Raw genomic sequence first — 19,950 nt, 5'->3', positions numbered from 1 at the left:
TGATGCATGTGGTGAGGAGCTGAGGCCTCCTGCCGAGACCCGCAGAGACCCGAGGCTCTGACTACGCTCCTGTACAGGAGCCGGCATGGGCTGCACTTTCTGACGACCCGTCCTGATGACAACTTGAATGCAGCCTCATGAGAGACCCCATCCACCTGTAAGCTGCCCCCAGATTTCTGACCCTCAGGAGGTGTGTGAGATTATCAGCATTTGCTTTTTAGAGCACAAATTTTGGGGTAAAAGTCACATAGCTGGAAGATTCTCCCAACCAACAGTTGACACCACATATGTGGCTCTAGGTAATGCACCAGGTAGCACGTGAACTGTCATCACCCTGTCACATGCCCACGTGACTGTTATTGTAATACACCTCAGGGGGACATAACCAGGATTAAGTGACATGCACAGCATTTAGAGCAGTGCCTGGCATCGAGTGAGCCCTCGCCACTGTTAGCTATCAAGACCACCGTTGCCCCCAAGGCTCAGCAACAGAATCTCCCACCTCTAGGCTACGCAGTCAGAGAGCCACAAATATAGATTCCAGGCCTCTCGATTTTGGGGTCTGTGTTCCTAAACCAGGATGCATTCTCTGACAGTGAACTCTTCAATAAGCAAACAAAAATGCACACTCAAAGCACAGGCAACTATTTCTGCACTGTAACATCAACCGTAGTCTTAGATGAAATATTAAAATCTTCTTGGTGTGGGCTATACACTGAGCTAGTGGTACTTCCTAATGTCAAAAAGCAATCTCCAACATTCAAAAATAATGCAGGCAATGGCTCACTAGCAAAACAAAACAACAAAAACCCACCCAACCAACCTCCAGAACAGGTCAAGAGTTGTATCTGGTGTAAAAATGCATTGAATATCAATGACAGAGCATGCAACTGGCTACATCCGCCATGAGGTCCTAAATCAGGACTGTCTTTGAGAGGGAACAATGGCTCTGAAGGGTGAACGTGCAGAATTCTGGCCAAATCCTGAACTTGCACAGAAACAGACTCGAGAGTTTATATTAGAGAATTCAGAAGCAGTTGTGGGATTTTAATCAATCATAAAAAAAAAAAGGTCCAGTTCTTTGACCTTTTCCTTTAGTCCAACCTAGGTGGGTTACAAACCCCTAAAGTCTGCAGAAGCTGCACATTGATGTTTAAAAAGACAATAACAACAAAACACATTTTAGCCAAGTCGTGGAGAACTGATTAATCCACCCCCAGCTGCGATCCTCAAAGCAGAAGCCGAGTTCCAGGTAACTTACCCCTGTTAGAGCTTCTGCTCACTGTGGAGACTCATGTGAACATCGTGGGCTGAGACAGAATGTGGCCTCAATCCCACTCTACTCTTAAGAGTTCTGTGCTCCTTTGAGTTTAGGCAGCTTTAAGAAGACCCTGGCTTTTTAAAAGACCATTTTTTTTTTATTATACTTTTGCAGAATCAGAATGTAACCCAACAACTCCAAACAAAATGGACACTCCCAGGATACACATTCTGGCTACCAAGAGGAAAAGGGAAATTCTGTCTGTTATCAGCTGTTTCGGGCTGTGGAGGCAGCATTTGCCAAGAGCTGAGCGCCTGGCTCTCCCCCTCCAGCCAGCCCAGCATCTCCCCACTTGGCCACGTGTGGGCCGTTCCCATTGCTGTTCTGCCACTCACCACTTTCAGGCAACTCTCCAAAAGCACCTGGGAGGAGGCATCCTGCTGCCCGCCATGGCCCAGACCACTTCCCCTGGAAATGACAAAACCCAAGATCTCCCGTCGGCTCCCCCTGACAAGTGGATGGCACTCTGTGGTCCATTAGCAAGGGCTTCCATGTTCTCAGTTATGAGCACTTTGACCAACTAGTCCTAGCCTTCTCCGTCTCCCTTAGCATCAGCTTCCTCCAGGGTCACAACCAGATGGATGGAGCAACAGTAAGAGAGGTCGCCAGGCACGGTGGCGTGTGCCTGTCATCCCAGGAGGCTGAGACAGGAGGATCACGAGCTCAAAGCCAACCTCAGCAAATTAGTGAGGTGCTAAGCAACTCAGTGAGACCCTGTCTCTAATAAAATACAAAACAGGGCTGGGGAGGTGGCTCAGGAGTCGAGTGCCCCCAAGTTCAATCCCCAGTACTCCCCACCCCTGGCCCATGATCCCAATGGGAATGTGGGGGAGGCTCAGGTCAGTCTCCACAAAGGCATGTTGGGGGTGTCTCACGTACAATAGAAAAGGAAAATGACTGTTCATGGCTGTCGGTGTTATCATCTGGCAAAACTGGAGGCACAGCTAAGCAGGAGGAGAGCCAATGGGAGGAGGGAAGGAAACCGAGTTAGGTGCGAGGGACGGGTGCACTAGAATAGGATTCCCATATGGAGGCGGGCACCAGGTGTTCCAATAAACCCTCTCGTTTGTAATGCGATCTTACTGGGGCAACCCAATTACCATCCTCAGGGTAGGACCGGAGGCCAGGGTCTCACTGCTAATAACTGTACTAATAATCCTCACTCACCAGACTCTGTGCCTGCCGTTGTCCACGTCTGCCTGTCAGAGGGCGCCCCCATCCTTGAGCCAGTGGGGTGTGAGGGCTGCCCTGGCTGAAGCCACTGTCACCAAAACTGTCCTACAGGCTCTCAGGGCCAGGAAGGGTCAACCCTGCAGAGGTCAGAATCCACCCTGGTGGTCTGGGTGTGACCACCCACCTGACCCTGCTCCACATGTTGCCTCTGTTGAAAGGGCATCTGTCCACATCCAGGCACGAAGCCTCGGGCCTTCGGTCCTCAGCATGTGGCCGTCTCTGCGTGGAAAGCCTCCCCAGGGACAGTCTAGCTCTCTTCCAAACCATACTACACGCAAATGCCCTGCTCTCCCCTGGGCATTTCATGTGGAAAGTTCCCTCCTCCCTCCCTGTTGTCCCGAAGTCCTCGCTGCGTCTGTGGCCACGGGTGACTCACCAAAGCTGGCCTAGTGGACCTTCCTCCTCTCTCCCCCTCCATGGAGAGGAGGAGTTTCCCCTAGCCGACCCTGTCCCCTGTGGATAGAACCTCGGTAACCAGAGGATGCCTGGAACTGCCTCCAGACCCTCGCCCTTTGTCCTGCCCTTCCTTGGGTCACAATGACCCATCCACATGTGCTCTCTCTGCCCAGGAATGAGATGCTCACGGGTTTCCTAATTTCCTTTGGGGAAACCAGGGCCGGCGTGGAGCGACTTGCCCAAGGTCGTGGCAGTCTCCTAAGCGGCAGAGCTGGAATCTGCCCCTCACCACCCTGCACCCGGATGCCTGGCTCCGACCCCCAGCCCCTGAGGATGCAGGGACTGGAGCCGAGGGTACAGCCTCAAAGCCCACGCGGGATGCCCTTCCACAGGGCCATCCTCCCTTCTCACTTCAGAATGACACAGGAGGACACAGTTAGAATCTTAACAAAAAGCTTTGGGGACACAGGACAAAGAGCCAGACATAGGGACATCCAGGCTGGTCACAGGAGCCCACTCCTGTCTTACCCTGAACACCCGGAACCCAACTCTCAACTGTGTGAACCAGGTGTCCATAAAACTCAGAGTATACTCTCAGAAGTACAGGGGACACCAGCGATGACGCCATCATGTTACAGAGGAGAATGGAAAGGACCAGAAGAGTGACAAAGACCAAACACCCACAAAGCCTCACCCCGAAACACACCCAGAGGCGACAGCGGGTGGGCGGGTCGGGACTAAGTAAAAGTGCCCAGATTGGCAGCCAGGGTTCTCTCCTCGATGCCATGATGCCCAGGGGTTTTCAGTATTGAGGACACCTCTGAGTGTCTCCCAGTGGCTGCCCGGAGTGACCCATGGAGAAGACTGTGCAGCCATGAGTGGGCTCCGAGGATGAGCTGGGTGATGGAGCAGGTAGGGGAACGGGGGCAGAGAGCACGTGTCTCCACTGCGGGGCTGAGTCTGTCTACCTGAATCCATCATTTTTCTCAGTGGCCCGTATATTAGCACCACTTCAAGTCTGGCTCATTAGGTTGTTACAGCCCCGTTTCTAAGAAAACACACTTTGATGTGTAACACAGGATTCCAGAACCCTCTCTTCATCCTAGAGGATAAACAGAGGGAAAAAAAAGAGATACACAGCTGGAGCCCAACGAAAGCAAACCCACTAGAGAGTCTTAACTCTTCCTTTAGAAAAAATTAGAACTCCCGTTCCTCCACAGTGACTGTCCTTCACTGGGGCCACCAGATGTAAAAGGAACAGATCACCCACTGTCTGGCTTATGATATTTGAATTTTCTATTTATTTATTTATTTATTTATTTATTTATTTATTTATTTATTTATTAATGAACCTTGGACAGTCTTCAATTCCATGTTTTGAAGCATCATGTACCCCAGGTGGAAATTCAGCACCCAGGGGGTGTACTCAGAGAAAACTCTCCTATCTTAAGATCCCCCTGGGCAAGCTCAATTAAATACCGGAACACACCCCACAGAGAGGGGTGCAGGGTTGCTGTGGGGGGCTCTTCAAAAGCAAGAGTTAGGGCCTCCCTGGGTTGCTATGGATGCCGGTCCTAGGAACAGCTCTATGGAAACCTGAACTTCTCTGCTTCAGAGCAGAGGCCACACCTTGACCTTCCCCAGGCCGGGTCCAGAAAGCTACCTACGTGCTGAAGGTCAATTCAAAGTAAGTGCTGCTTTGCAGTTTTTGTCCTTAGACACGTGTGATTTTCCTTTGGACACCACAGGAGCTCACTTTACAGTCAATTGCACTTGGTACACTAGTGAGCGAGCCGGCCGGGCCTCGGCTTCCAAACCAGAGAAGAGGAAACTTTCTCTGTACTTCTGAGGAGGTCAATTAGAGAAGGGAAGATAACTGGGACTGTCGCACAGACACCAGGATCCCAGTGCTGATCAAAGCTCTCAGGGGAGAGTCACCAAGAGGAATCGACCAGGACCCAGCAAGAGCTGCGTGTTGGAGCGTCCATAAGGACCCACACAGACGTCCCTCTCCTCCAACTTGCTTTTCTCGCGTTTGTAAAGCCTGAGGAATGTGGATGTGAGTGGGACCTGTTAACGTAGCACACCTCAGACTGGCCACGTGCCAGCAGAAGCCTCTGCCAGCCGCATCTTCATGGCGCTGCTGGCTGTCCCAGAAAAGATGAGCCTGGGCTCACAAAGGCTCTAGTGTCTACACAGGAGGAGGAAGAAAGTTGTGCCTTCTACAGGGGCATCATGCCTGCCATCACAATGCCATCTCAAGTGTCCTGCCAGCCCTCTTGTTGGAGGGAAGTGGCTGTCATGTCGTTAGGCAAATGCAAAGGAGAGGTTATGTCAAACAGTTGCGTGTGCTGTAAGTCAGATAAACAACCTGGCTGGTCACCTGACTCGCTGCACAGGGACCCGCAGAGGAACGACGTGCAAGGATTCAGGATCCTGTCCCACATGCCTGTGCCCACCATTCATGTGGAACCTTGGAAAGGGTGGCCGCTAACGGTATCTGTGACTCATGCACAACCCACTTTGCAGAGTTGGCAGCTGATTTCTTTGGGGGGACAGACAGAAAGTCAATTCTCTTAGTCCCTTTTCTAGAAAGGAGACTTGCAAACTATTCAGTGCGCAATCATGGGTTGGGCTTGATTGACAGGACAGGAAGGGCAGCCGCATGAGGACAGAGTAGAAGCCAAGGCGCAGAGGCAGCCCATTCTGTGCACCTGAGGGACTGAGGGGCTGGTTTCTAAGGCCTGATTCCAGTGTAGACTACAGCCGCAAGTGAGGGGTGGGGGACGTGGATGGAGGTCGCAGGAAGTCACTGGAATCGTGTTCTCTAACAGGGAGCCGTCAGAACTTCTCCTCCCAAGGAAAAGACCCAAAATCAGATCTGGAAAACTTTTAAGGCTTTGCAGGGTTGCAAAGCAAGAGTTGGAGGGAGGAGAGAGAAGGAGGGGAGGTAGAAAAAGGAAGGAGGGGCATCGGTCCTGGAGAGGAGAGGGGGCCAGCTGGATTGGCAGAGCAGAGGATGACAAGAGAGCGTGAAATCGGAATGGGCAGGAGTTGTCAGGTGGGTGAGGAGAAGAATCTAGAACATCTACAACGCATCTTACTTTAGAGGAGACCAGGAATGTAGCGATGAGGAGGGGGAGAGCAGCAGGAGGCTGGGCTTGTATACCTGAGCTTCAAGGTAGGTTCACACTAGAGCAGAGACATCCCAGATGCAGGCGGAAATACACGCGTGGGTTCTGGAGCAGGGGCATGGCTGAACTGGGAGTTGACACTGGAAGATTACCCAGAGCACTCAGGAGTGTGAGGCCAGAAGACTTATTGTCCCCTGAAGGGGGACAGTTGGTCAAATGCCCCCAAAGCTGAGGGTACATGCTGGACATGGCAGCAGAAAGGTCCTACCTGTCACATATGGTCCCCCAGCTTCATAGGAAGCTGGGAGAGGAAGCACAGAAAAGCAAGGCAGGAGGGGCAGACTGCTCTCCACAGCTGGCCAGTGGTGAGGGACAGAGAGAGATGCCACAGTACCTCTAAGGGGAGGAAGGGGCCCTGGGAAGGAGAGAACTCAAAGCTCCGCTAAGGACCCCAGACTGGCACCTCTTAAGAGAGGTGGCACTTATTATTTATTTAATGCAGACAAAGAATTGTAGGCGGCATGTAAAACCTTACAATCATGAAGTCAAGGTAGGGAACAACTCCAGAGGGAACACTCAGAGAGAAATGTGGACAAACTGCTAGACAAGGCAAGGATAATGAAAACCGCTAATTACTACCAAAGGCAGGCAGTCCATGTTCAACTCTATCAAGTAACTGACAACCATCACTGTGACTCGCTGTTCCAGTTTCTCTAAGTGAATTTTAGAGCTGTTACGGCTGCCGTGGCCGGTGCACAGCGTGGAGCGCAGCGGAACAGCTCCTACGCACAAATACCGCATCCTCACCAGGGTTCCCTACATGGACACAGCACACAGGAAGCTGGGAGCCGGCCCACGACACGGAGGGACCCTGTGGCAAGGGAAACCAAGAAATAATAAGCCCACCAGCAGTCAGGCCAGGAGGTGCCTGGGTCTAGGAACTGCTTGCTTTTCGATCACTGCTGGACTCCGACTGCTGTGTAAGAGCCCACCGTGGAAGGGTGGGGTTCCGATCCTGGCACACGCGTACAGCTGGGAAATTACTAGGCACTGGAGCTGGAGGGCACTCAGGACTGCAGAGAATCGAGAGGAGCGTGCCATGCCACCTACAATATGACTTTTAGAAAAAAGCCAGCCCCACTGAGCCACCAAGGGCAACCCGAGTACTTGCCCAGTGCTTATGGAGCTGCCTCTGGGGTTACAGAGAAACGGAGGAAGGAGACAATGGAGACGGTGACACACCGCTGTGACTGTAAGGTATGCGGAGGAAGGATAGGCTTCGCTTCGCAAGGGTGGAGGGTGGCAAGTGGGAGCTACATTTTATCACTGTTGGGGGAAGAGAAAAAGCCATGCATTTAACTTGTCATATCCATGAGTGTCTCAGCGTAGCCCTGGTTTAGTTGGAAGGCAGAGCTGGGGGTGCTTTGATGGCTTCTGAAGCCACCACCAGACAACATCCACACGTCACCTTCAGGCATGCCACAGGTCAGGTGTCTTATCCAAGGGCAGGAAGACTCATCATGTTGAAGGGATTGGAAAGACATGAAGAAATCAATCTAAGAAATAGCCTTAAAGAAAGGGCTGAAGAGGGGCCAAATCTCCTTCATCCAGCTAAAATGTCTTCTGCCCCAAAGTCGGAGCCTAACGTACATAGAAAGTCTTTCTAAGAAATTGGCAAGAGCTAACAAATGTTCAAATTTCCCCCATCAACAGGGAACTCATTTGCGTTTTCATAATGAATATGATTAAAAGTAATATCCCACAATATTTACTCAATTCTGATAGGGGGACCTAAACATCAGCTTGCTCTATTTTTAAAAAAATAGTATTTCTAGAATTAGAGAGATATATCCTAAAGAACAGCGGCAATTTCCAAAATTCAAGGGGATTTCACTAATTTTTTTTCTAGCCGAATTTAAATAGCATCTAAGTCTGTCTTATTTGAGGGTCATGCCCTTCTGAAACAGGAAGACAAAGGACTTCTCTCAGCTGGAAGAAGAGCCGTCTGTCTGTACAAGCAGCACTTAAACAGTAAACTGGTGCAGAGAGATCTCCAAGGCCAATTGGTACATTCCCTCTTTACATGTCCCAGGAGAAGGTGGCCTTTCTTTCCGTTTTCTGAGAAGTGCGCTAGTCAGCTCATTACGGCTGTAAGATGAAGATGTCACAATTACTTGATCTGGGCTAATTACTGCAGAGACGGCCAGGGCCTTTTCTGAACTCTGTGGTTCTGTGATACCGAGTGGTTTTTTTTCCTGGCTGAATATTCCCGCCCACCTAGTCCCTCTCCCTTCAAATCCAGGACAAATAAACTCCATTTAAGAACCAAAACCAGCCCAAAGTTTATTTTCTCCAACCACCTAAAAAGCAGCTCTTGCACACAGGCTGAGTCACTTTGGGGCCACCAAGGTCATCAAGGGCAGACAAACTCTGGCTCACAATGTCTCCAGTGATCTCTCTGAAAGCCAGAGGTGGGACCTTTCTTTACTGGAATCAGCCACATGCAGCCGAATCTCTTGACACGTGGGCCTTCCTGCTGAGTCAGCATGACATGCCACATGTGGAAATGGGCTAGAAATCCTGATAAACTGATTTTAATTGGCACTCTCCGCGTCCTGAACCTTGAAGACATTTTTTTTCCAAATGTAATTTCAGCCTTAGACCCTGGTGCACCGGCAGCCTTGGTGGGTGGCCCTCGCAGCAGATCCTGCTCTCCTGAGGCTTTAAGGGACAGCCACATACTGGACACTCTGCAGGGCTGGAGCCGTGCTGACCATCCTATCACGGGACCGACTGCCACTGTGAATGCGGGGCCGCCACAGGGAAGAGCCACTGGATTCCTGATGCAATCTTGCCATTTCCACACAACCGGGCCCCTGACGGCTTGGGAGCCAAGCTCTGCTGGCAGACACGGGCTCCTGGCCCTCTCTACACCGGGCAGCTCGGGCTTCCTTCTGCACAGACACCTGGTCAGTGTCCACTGTGGGCAAACTCCTCCCTGCTATGTTGGTACAAAGACCTCATGGAGGCTCTCTCCTCACCAGTTCTCCAGCCATCAACGTAAACCTGACCCAGTCAACAAAAACGGAGCCTGTAGGCCTCCCGAGCCTTCCTCCTGAGTCAGGAAGAAAGGTGGCCCGTTCAGGTCCAGTCACACAAAATGACCCGAGGCCTGGATCTTGGTATTCAAAGGACCCGACGCCCATGCCTACCTCTACAGTAAGGAATGTGGGTAGGGGCTACTGCGCCCCAGACCCCTGAACTTCAGAGGAATTGAGCAACTCAGCCCGCTTGGCTGCCAGGCAAATGGCCTCCCAGGCCTCCTTGGGCAGAGGTAAGTGTGGGCACAGTGTCCTTCAGGCCTGGGGCCTCTCCTTCCTGCGCCTCTGGCTGAAGCCACAGCAGCAGGAACCAGCCAAAATCTACCAGCAAACTCTCCAAGTTCAGGGTCAGTTCAGCTCGCTCCAGGAAAGCTGGGGAGGCAGCTGGGATTGCCAGCAGCCTCATTGGCCCTGCTCAGGAGCGTGACCCCCCGGCCTCCCAGCAGGCTGCTGGAGCGCCCGCACCACACACGGGCTCCTGCTCAGGTTACAGAAACTCATATTTTAAATGGTGGCAATTCTCTCTGGGGTGCTTAGGAGGAATTCTCGCAGCCCACGCTATGCCTTCCTTCGGGGACTGCACCGAGATTAGCCTATAAATGACTCAATGGTTCACCAGGGGCCCCCTTTACAGCCTCCCGGGTGGAGCACGCGCCTAGGAGGGGAATCTAGGTGTCTGGATGCTTTCTGCGGCTCTTTTGGACCCTGGCCACACACTGGCTTCTTGGAGCCCTTTGAGAGAGCGCAGATGCAGGCTGCTGGCTGGTATGCACCTCTTGTTGGGTTGCAGACTTTAAGCTGTGAGCATGAGGTCACGGAGGAGAGAACTTGTTAATTCAGGTCAAGAGGCTTTCCAGTTGCCAAAAGGAGCCAGCTGGAAGGGGCCTGGTTGGGCCACAGACCCAGTGTGCATGCACTGTCACTCAAGATGCTCTGCAGTCTTGCAGAAAATAAATCTGGGGACATGTGCGCTCAAAAGCAAACTGTTCAAAAAAGTAATCGAAAAAGGCCCGATAGCTGGGAGCGAGTAACTTTCTCTCTGGGTTTCTTATGTATTCTCTGCTCTGGAATCAAGCCCCTACTCAGGCTGAATCAGGCCCCACGTGGATTTCAAGAGACCTCTGAAACTTCTAAACTGGGTTCTGACATAAGTGTCCAGAGTATTTCACAGCAAAGCCCAGATTTCTGTCTTCCCTTGCAGTCCTGTGGAAGGGCAGCTACTATGGGCTCGGAGGGCCTCAAGGCAGGACCTAACAGTGAGTGGGGGCCACTGTCACAATCCAGGCTGTCCCTCAAGCCTGCCCAGCCCCCACCACCCTGCCTTTTGCAACCACTTCACAGCTATGACCCTTGCTCCAGCTATGATCTGGAAAACCTCAGATCTGCCTGCTACTCAAAGCACATGCAAGGCTAGTCCTTGAAGCCCTGGGGGATTTTGCTGTGCTCAGGGACCTGGGCTACAGAGGTGTCTGAGCTGAACACCCCTCTGCACAGGGGCTCAGAGCAAGGTTCAGGTAAGGTGTGCACTAGGAGAGGAACTCGGGTGCAGCATGATGCCCGTAAGTCAGTGCTGAACAGCCACTGGCCTTCCATTTAAAAATGGGCACTCACTTGCAGGGCCCTTCTTTCTTTCTTTCCTTGAACCTTACAGAGTCATTTCTCATGGAAAATTTTAGACTGAAATCTGATGGAGTGGACAGGGATGTGTCTTCTAGGCCTCAGAGGGCCCCAGCGGGAGTTCCAGGCTCTCTAGAGTTCCCAGAGGAGGCTCCACAGCCTGGGGTGCCTGAGGCCTATTTTCCATGTCTTTCAGAAAGCCCGATGGAGGGGCAGGCTGGTGTGACACAGTAAGAAAAACAGAGTTCCCGAGTATCTAACTGGGGAAAGAACTGGGAGGAGAGACACTGATGGTCCCACCTCAGCTACTGCAGCACGTGACCCTGATACTAATGTGGAAGGTTATAAGCATCATTCCAGAAGGGGCTTCGCACCTGGGTGATCTTGCACCCCAGAAGGTGGGGAGAAAGAGGAGGAAGTGGGTGAGTATTCAAAGGTGTACAGACCCCCACCACGAAGACGAGCACCCAGGAAACCCAGGTGGACCACAGCAGACCCAAACACCTGGCCAAGGTCATGCACTCTGTTGGTCCCATAGCCAATCTTGGTAACGGCCCCTAATTTCCCCTGGACAACCATCCTTCCTCCTTCTCATAGGTGAGATGAACTTGAGCCCACAGGACCAGATTGTGGAACAAACTTGTGCCTCAGGCCTGGCCACTCAGATTGCTGCCCACCTCTGGGGGCAGTGATTGGTGAAGGAGATGGGCGTGAGCTCCACTGGGCCAATGGATGACTTCCATGAAAATTTTGCTGGAATTAGCAAGAGTAAAACTTGCTTTTACCACTGGGTTGCTGGGTGGATGGGACCCATCTTGGAGGTGTTGGGGCCCACCCTTAGCACCTTGTGGAAGGAACACACCCCCAGAACCAAGCCCTCAGAATTAAGCAGAGTTGAGAAAGGGAAGGAGACGGTAGTCAGAGGATGAGATTGGAAGGCCTGGATCTGGCTGAAGTTTCTATCGCTTGAACTGATAAATGACCATTTGTGCTGCATTTCTATCTTCAGCCGAGGCCAATTTGGGCTGGGGTTTTGACACATGTGTTCCAAGCCAATATTCATCAACGGTCCCCAATGTTCATGCTACAGCTTTTCTCTACAAAACCAGGAAGATTGAACCTCAGCCCATTAAAAAGTAAAAGGCTATTTTCATTACTGCTGTCTTAGCCATTACACATCTTCAGTCCTACTTGGTAGCAAATGAACTGTGACCTGAAGTCCCCATCTAACCATTCCCTAAAACAACCCTCTCCCTGGCTAATCATGAAGCTCAAACCAGGGCAGTCCTGACAGGTTTCTTACAGTGACTCCTGAGAAGGTGTGCAGATGAGATCACTCTATTTGAGGTCATGAGCTGTCACTCAAAGCAGCAAGGAACCCAAACACCTCCCACAACATTCACCAAACCGTCTCTGCTTACGGAATAGTATTTATAACAACAGCTTCATGGCAACTCTGAATTGCTTTTGTTGAATTACAGCTAATATTTATTACATATTTATAATAATAAATATGGTATTTATATGTTTTCATTTTTTTATACTTAAGAGTTGTTGGTTTGGGATAGGATTCCTTAGCTTCTTGAAGAAGCTTAATTTGTTAAGCTTAAACTAGCTTAAACTAGTTTCTGCTGTCTATAGTCTATTTCTCTTCCGCATCATTTGACAGACACTTTCGCAGACTCGTTTATTTAGCTCCACGAACTCTTCAGGGTCCAGAGATGACATCTAAAGAGCACACCCCATTTTTTAAGAGTGCAAAATAAGATTTCTGGCTCCCTAACTTCTCACAACACAGACCATCTAGTTTACTTTTCAAAATGAAATAGATATAGGTCTAGTATTTTATTTTAAAAAAAGTAAATTAAAAAACAATGACCTTAAGAAATGACTGACTGAATAACTCCTTCCCACACAAGAACCACTTAGCACATGGCTGGTCTTTTAAGATACATTTTAATTATAGAAGTGATACAGAAACTTATTTTACATACTAAAAAAAAAAAAAGGTAAAAACATGCTCACATTCCTCCCATCATCTGCCCTCCCTAAAGGCAACCTGTCCCTGTCTGGGGCGTGTCCACACAGACCTTCTAACTCCTTCACCTGAACCATTGGGTATGTATGGGTGTTTCCATAAATGCTACCAAACATGATGTATTATTGTCACTTCCTTCTTTTTTTTCTCTAAACAAGTGGGTCACAGCTCTTTCCTTGTTAGCACACATATATTTGTCTTGGTATTTTTAGGTTCATCCATTATTCAGTCTATGGACACTTAGAACACTCGGATTCTCTTTTTCCTTGTTATGCTCTACTTTGGAGGGGGAGGTAGTGAGGACTGAACCTAGAGGAGCTTGCCCACTGAGCCACACTCCCTAGCCCTTTTTGGGTTTTTTTTTTTTTTTTTCTTTTTTCTTTTTTTGGAGACAGGTTCTCACTATGCTGCTTAGGGCCTTGCTAAGTTGCCAAGGCTGACCTCAAACTTGCAATCCTCCTGCCTCAGCTCCCTGAGCTGCTGGGATTACAGGTGTGTGCCCCACTACACCCTGCAGTGTTGGCTTTTTGAGGCACACAGCCGCAAAACAAGGCAGAGCCCCAAAGAAAGTGAGATGAGGTGGAATTGCTTCCTTCTCCACTTTTAAGGCCTGGTCACTTTTCCCTCTTGGCAAAAATGGCTGCATCTTCAAGGAAGCTGCTTAATTAATGTCACAACCCTAGCTGGTACTCAGAGCTCTTTCACTTGACCTAATTCCCCACCTTTGCCCATCCCTCCAAACCCCTGCCAAGAATTTCAGCACCTGTAAATTTGCATTTAACTGATGTATTAACTGAAGGAGCATTTATATCAAAGTACACTCTTGCAGACTTTTACCACATTCAAAGTCAAAATATGTATTTGAAAAAACAAGAGTACTCCAATATGAATCAGCTTCATTTTAAAAAAGAATCACAGACTACATACAAAATAATGCACGCACACAGCGGCATATGTGTATGGAGGAGAGTCAACAGCCTGTCCCTGCCGTTTGCTGGTGCCTGGGGGGCCAGTTGCCCAACCTCCTCCTTCATAGGGATAAATACTATTCTGATATTTATGATCATTTTTCCTTTGATTTTTCAAAGTTAACATCTTATTATGGAAATTTTCATCCACAAAAGGAAAGAGAATACCTTAACGACTGTCAAGTACCTGCCCTGACACAGCTCCAACTATGGAGTATCACTTGTCAATCTTTTCCATCCACCCTGCATTCATTCATTTATTCCCTAAGTATTTTAAGGCCAGTCTCACAGATGGCATCACCGTCTCTAAGTACAGAGGACACAACTACCGTGCCAGTATACCATACGGCTCCTAGTAACCCCTTAATTTTACCTAACATCCACCCACATTCAAATTTCCTGCATGCACACAAAAGTCCTTTTACAGTTATTTAAAAAGCAAAAGACTTATACTAGAATAGGAGGAAAAAAATCTTTCACACTATATTTTAAAATATTTTACTTTTAAGTAAAGTACCTAGCAGCCAAGCTTTCTGCAGTCTCCCCGGGCACCCACGGCTCCCTGGATATTCCTGGCTGCACAGGAGGAAGCCAGGGGAGGACCCCCGGCCCCATTCATCACAGTGACCACAGACTCATTAGCAGCCAGGCACAGCCCCTGGCAGGGTTTTAAGAGTCACCAACATATTGATGCAGGGAACAAATGAACTAAATTATATGACTGCCATGTCACAGCGTGACTAATATACACTTTGGACATTATTTTCCAAGCTTAAAAATGATTGGGTAAACACAACAGAGTACCTGGAGCTGGTTGCTTTGCTCCCTTTGAGGAAGCATATGATTATTTTAAATACAGCCATTTAGAAGCGTTTACCTTCCTGCTCTGTTTGCACCGGATACTCAGGGATAAAAAATAAAAAGCATGTTTATAAGAGCAGCGGTCCCCATGTGTACTTGACAGGGAGACGGCCAGGTAAATATTAGGCTTCTGTAGGTTCGGTCCTGCTTTGTTAGGGTATTGATTAATTGCGAGGAAATACAAAAATTCATTTTTATGCCGAATGATCAGGTTTTTCTGAACTTAGCTGCCTTTTTTTTAAGGCACATCCCTCATTATCAGTGCTGAGATCATAAGTGCATCCGGATTTTAGGAAATCCCCAAGAGTTTTCTCAAGAGTTAAAGGGTATGTGTTAATTATGGGATATCTAAAACAGACATGGAAGTAAAGGAGATAGTATAAGTAGACCCTCCTGCCACCACCTGGTCAGTCAACAGGCCCCAGCTTGTTGCTAATCTGGCTTCAACACCTTTCCAGGACACCTTGGGAAGGCCCCTCCTGGCTGCCCAGGCTGAGTGCAGGCCTGGCTCACAGTCTGTCCACTGCACCATGAACCACGGTCACAACAGCCCCCTCCCTTCCCCAGCTCCCAGCTGTGGGGGAATGAGACTCCAAGGGAAGGGGTCTGCAGAGAGGCGGAGTGACACTAGCAGAGCCTGCAAGGTCCCCTTTCCCCTTATCCAGGCTGGGGTCTCCCCTTCCTCTTATCCAGGCTGGGGTCTCCCCTTCCCCTTATCCAGGCTGGGGTCTCCCCCTTCCCCTTATCCAGGCTGGGGTCTCCCCTTCCCCTTATCCACGCTGGGGTCTCCCCCTTCCCCTTATCCAGGCTGGGGTCTCCCCTTCCCCTTATCCAGGCTGGGGTCTCCCCTTCCCCTTATCCACGCTGGGGTCTCCCCCTTCCCCTTATCCAGGCTGGGGTCTCCCCTTCTCCTTATCCAGGCTGGGGTCTCCCCCTTCCCCTTATCCAGGCCAGGGTCGGCTGTTCCTGAAGTTAGAAGGCAAGGCCACAGGGAAGGGAGGTCACTTCTGTCACCTGCAGCCTCCCTGTTCCAGGTGTGGTGAATCACCAAGCCCAGTCGCTTCACTGCAGGGTACCCCTAGCCTTGTCGCCCCCTCCCCAGCCTCCAGACACCACTCTCTGTTTAGGTTCCATCCATGGACACTTTGCACCCCGAACAAGTGGACAAGGCCCTCGTCTCCAGAGCTGGGAGAGCAGGAACTCTCAGCAGGAGCCCATCCTTGTGGGGGCAGCTGGTGGCACCCAAAGTCCTGCTGCAATCCACGTGTTAAGAGAACACAGGACCGCAGCCGCCCTGAGTTAGAACACCGGCTCATGACCTTCCCCTCATGGCTCCTCCCAAACAATGAAGGGGTCACTATTAACCACATCTAACTCCTGGCCGCCGAGCTCCCAGGCTCTGAGCCCTGACCCAGCTGCCCACCTCCCTGGGAATCCCAACACCAGCTTGTCACCTGACATACTACAGGGACACCAGTGACTGTCAGGGCAGGCTCCAGGGCAGACTCTAGACATAAGTAAGCACAAGTTCTGAATTTTCTGCAAATATCCTCATTCGGAAACTACCCGGTCACTCCCTAGAGGATAAGAAACTGCAGACGAGTCGCCATGACGGCGCTCAGATGGTGTCCTCAGGAACGCCCAGCACAGTTATAGGAGCCCTCCACAGGGCAAGCTGCTTGCCCTGTGAGACAGTGGCAGGGACAGTGGCCACCTCTGTGAGGAGCTGTGACGACCAGTGAGTTCATTCACACTGTGCCCAGACCAGAGCAGGTGCACAGGAAGCCCAAAGGACACTGGCCAGTGCTGCTGCAGTGGTGGTTAATTTAAGGGTAATGTTTTTTCACCGTCTAGAAAGCACAGTCATCAGAGGAACAGAGGAACGGGGGTCATAAAGACGCTGGGGAAAGCGCCTTTCTCCCCAGGTGCCTACTGTGAAGACAGAAGGTGAGCTTTTAACCGTCTTTCTCACATCCCACCCATCCCATTTCCATGGGGGCTGTGCTACCTTTGACGCTGGGCTCTGGGCCTCCACACAGAGCTACTGAGACTTCAGAAGTTAATCGCTGTGGCTCCCGTTGTGTATCCCTGTCATTACCCAGTAATCCCCCAACACACAGCCTTCACCTGCTCCTCCCCACCCAACCTCGGCTCTGCTGTGACCGGGTGAAGGGCAAGCTCTCCTCCCCTCAAAGCTGGCACCCTTCCCATCTGGCCCAGCACCTGCCCCTGTCACCTCCACCCTGTCACCCCTTGACACCACCTCTGGACATGTCCCAGGCCACTTCTTTACCTCCCGCGGCCACGCCCCCTAAAGATACCCCTTTCTCTCCATTCTCAACACTGATGCCTTCTGGAAGCCTGACCTACCCACTGTAGCCCTGTGAATATACCCACCAGCTTGGTTGCTTTGGAGCCAAACCATTTTCTTTTTCTTTTTCAGTTTGAGTTTTGCCTTTTATAAGTGCAAGTCTGTTCTCCCAAGGCAGACCCTGAATTTCTCAAGAGCAAGGTCAGGGTCACATGTTCTTTTTATAATCCCCTTTTCCACTTTCCTTACTGAAGTCCAGGTGGGCGGTTCAGAAAGACTCGTAATCTTTGGAACTCTCTGGGCGGCTTAGCGTCACATACTGCTGTTGAAATGTGGCAATGGCTTCATAAAGTCGCAAAATCTCGGTAGAAAAACCCAGCTGTCTGGGTTCACCGTGGGGCTCTTGACAACGTCCCAGCTTCCCGCTGGCCTCTGGACTCGTGTCTCATTAGGATGGTTCCAATGCCCTTCCCTGGCTGAAGGTGTCTAACACCTTTCCACTGCCAAGTGGGGCAGAGGCTTCAGGGCCCATGCCCTGTCGTCAGGGTCCCAACAGGGCACACCTGTCCTGCCTCCGACTTCCCACTATTCCTCTACACAGAGCACAACTTTCCAGAGATCCCAGAAAACTCCTGACTCCAGATGTGCCTTGGTGTCCTTGGGGACTGCTTCCAGACCCCCAAATCCAGGGATGCTCACGTCCTTCATAGCATCAGCCAAGAGCCACCCCTCCACACCCCTCCTACGAACATGACGGAACAGTACGGCAAGGGCTCCACACTGTGTGTGGACCACCGAGCCCCAGCCCCCACCCCCCACGGCACACAAAGCCTGATAATCAGCCGCAAGTATCCTTCTCTGATTTCTGAAAATAAACATTCTAGAGTTGTTTTTTTTTTTTTTAAGAAAAGCTGTAGGTGAATGATTAGAGTATTTGAAAAAAAATTTGGAATATATATATATGTTTGGAAATATATACATACATACATTTATAAATATAAATATGTCAATATATTGTAAATAAGTAGTATACATATGAACCAATGTGTGTATAAATATGTATATAGGTAGGAGTTATAAGCTGTAGATTATTATTTCCCCTGTCAAGTTTGTTGAAATGTTCACAGAATTAAAAACTTGGGACTTAATGGTTAAGGAATAATGGCAGGAAAAGAGGTCTGTACCTGCTCAGCCACAGACAACTCCTCTGGTGACTATTTCTCCACCACAGTTGGTTGAATTAGAGAACAGAGACCAGGGACAGCCAGGGCCCCGCAGCCCCTCTGTCTCAGGCTCTCCCGCTGTTAATCTAGCAAGGGTTCATGGGACGCATGCCCACCATGTGCCACTGGTGTAAAGAGCAGAAACAATGTTGGAAGAAGTGAACGGAAGGCTGGGTGCTCGGAGCGTCCGAGGGTAGCCCCATTGGGGTTGGCCCTCAGGCTCCTGGGAATCAAGAACAAGGTGGGTGGCAATGTTACCCATCATAAAACCAAGCCCCTGAACTGTCTCCAGCTTGCAGATGGCATACAACCTCTCCCTTGAAGCAGTAAGACACACGGTGGGCAGCACAAGAACATGAGGTGCTACTCACACCATCTTGGTTGTGTTTTTTGGTCTGGTGGAGAATTGGGTGCAGAGTCCTGAAGCAGAGCCATGGCAAAGAGTCAAGTGCAAAGCCCTTTGTCTGAGATAGTTATGATGCTTCCAGTCAAAATAATAACTTGGTTGTGGCCAAAATGATGGGCTAAAACAAACAAAAAAAGATAAAGATTGCTTGGTGTCTTAAGTAGATGGCTTCCCATAAGAAGGGACTTAGCAAGTAGATCTAAGAAAAGACCTTTGTTCTGCAAAAGTTAAAGGCCACTGACAACTAAAATTATTTTCTTCCATCTTCATTAATTGTATTTAATAGCATCCTTCTGAGTTTTCTTTGACCGTAGCACTCCCTATAAGGAAGGCTGCATTAAGGGCGCTTCTGTTGGGTGGGAGATTGGGTTCTAGAACTGGTGTCCCAGAGTCAGGCAACTGCAAGAAGTGACAAATTTCCACTGAGCTGCTGTACAGCTGGGAAATGGTCAGAGGGAAGTAAAGCCCTCTGGAGACTGGGCGCTTCTGAAGATCAGCTCTGTGACATCCTACCTTGTGACAGGGTGAGGTTGCTGGCCCCAAGAACCTCAGTTGCAAGGAATGGGAACACATGCGGTATTGGAGCGCCACCTTCTGGCCCAGCTGTGCCAACGTTAGGCATACAACACGTTCTTCAGCATGGTAATTATGATGCGGTTAAAGAACTAAGAAAAATCAGCAATCTTTTTATGTGCAAAGAGGCAGCTGCACCAGCCCAGGGGTGCTTTGTATAATGGGGGCTGGGTACAGGATCACAGCTGGCTGGGGAATTCTATACTAACACAGCCGGTAGTGTTGCTGTTTGAAATACGCCATTTCACCTCAGTGGTTTCTTGATTTCAACTTGAAAACTTTAACATATTATTCTAGACATAAAATAACATCATGGAGAACTCTGGTTGGGCATGGCAGTGCACGCCTGTGATCCCAGCTCCTCGGGAGACTGAGGCAGGAGGATTGTTAAGTTCAAGGCCAGCCTGGGCAATTCAGTGAGTCCCTGACTCAAAATTTAAAAAAAAAAAAAAAAAAAGTTTTAAAATAGGCTAGGGATGTAGCTCAGAGGAATTATGCTCCTGGGTTCAGTCCCAAGGACCACAGATACATACACAAACAACGAGAAGTCACGCTAACCTAATCTTTTACAAAGAAACTAACTAGTTTTAGCAGTTGTTGTTGTCACCTGTGTTTCCTATAAGCTAAATCTGAGCTTATTTTAATGGTTCCTTCAAGTTTCCTTCTACTAGATACTATCTTTACAAGCCAATGTGTGAGTGTCCCTTTATTTACCTGAAGACCCACAGAGGTCATGAATCTGTTGTGAGCGCCATTTACAAGTGACAA

The 19,950-nt window shown here is 49.8% G+C and overlaps 1 protein-coding gene and 1 long non-coding RNA gene across 4 annotated transcripts in view; one reads left to right on the top strand and one right to left on the bottom strand.

Annotated features, from left to right (window-relative positions):
- Positions 1-19,950, bottom strand: part of Pdzrn3 (PDZ domain containing ring finger 3) — a 201,683-nt gene that overhangs the window by 74,432 nt on the left and 107,301 nt on the right. The window lies entirely within an intron of this gene.
- LOC144371184 (uncharacterized) lies at positions 8,516-11,949 on the top strand. Its single transcript, XR_013431344.1, has 2 exons — positions 8,516-9,418; positions 10,999-11,949. It is a non-coding gene; the product is annotated as an uncharacterized LOC144371184 (long non-coding RNA).

Source organism: Ictidomys tridecemlineatus, chromosome 16 (assembly GCF_052094955.1).
Source record: "Ictidomys tridecemlineatus isolate mIctTri1 chromosome 16, mIctTri1.hap1, whole genome shotgun sequence".
Lineage (NCBI taxonomy): Eukaryota > Metazoa > Chordata > Mammalia > Rodentia > Sciuridae > Ictidomys > Ictidomys tridecemlineatus.
This window is presented reverse-complemented; position numbering and strand designations above follow the sequence as displayed.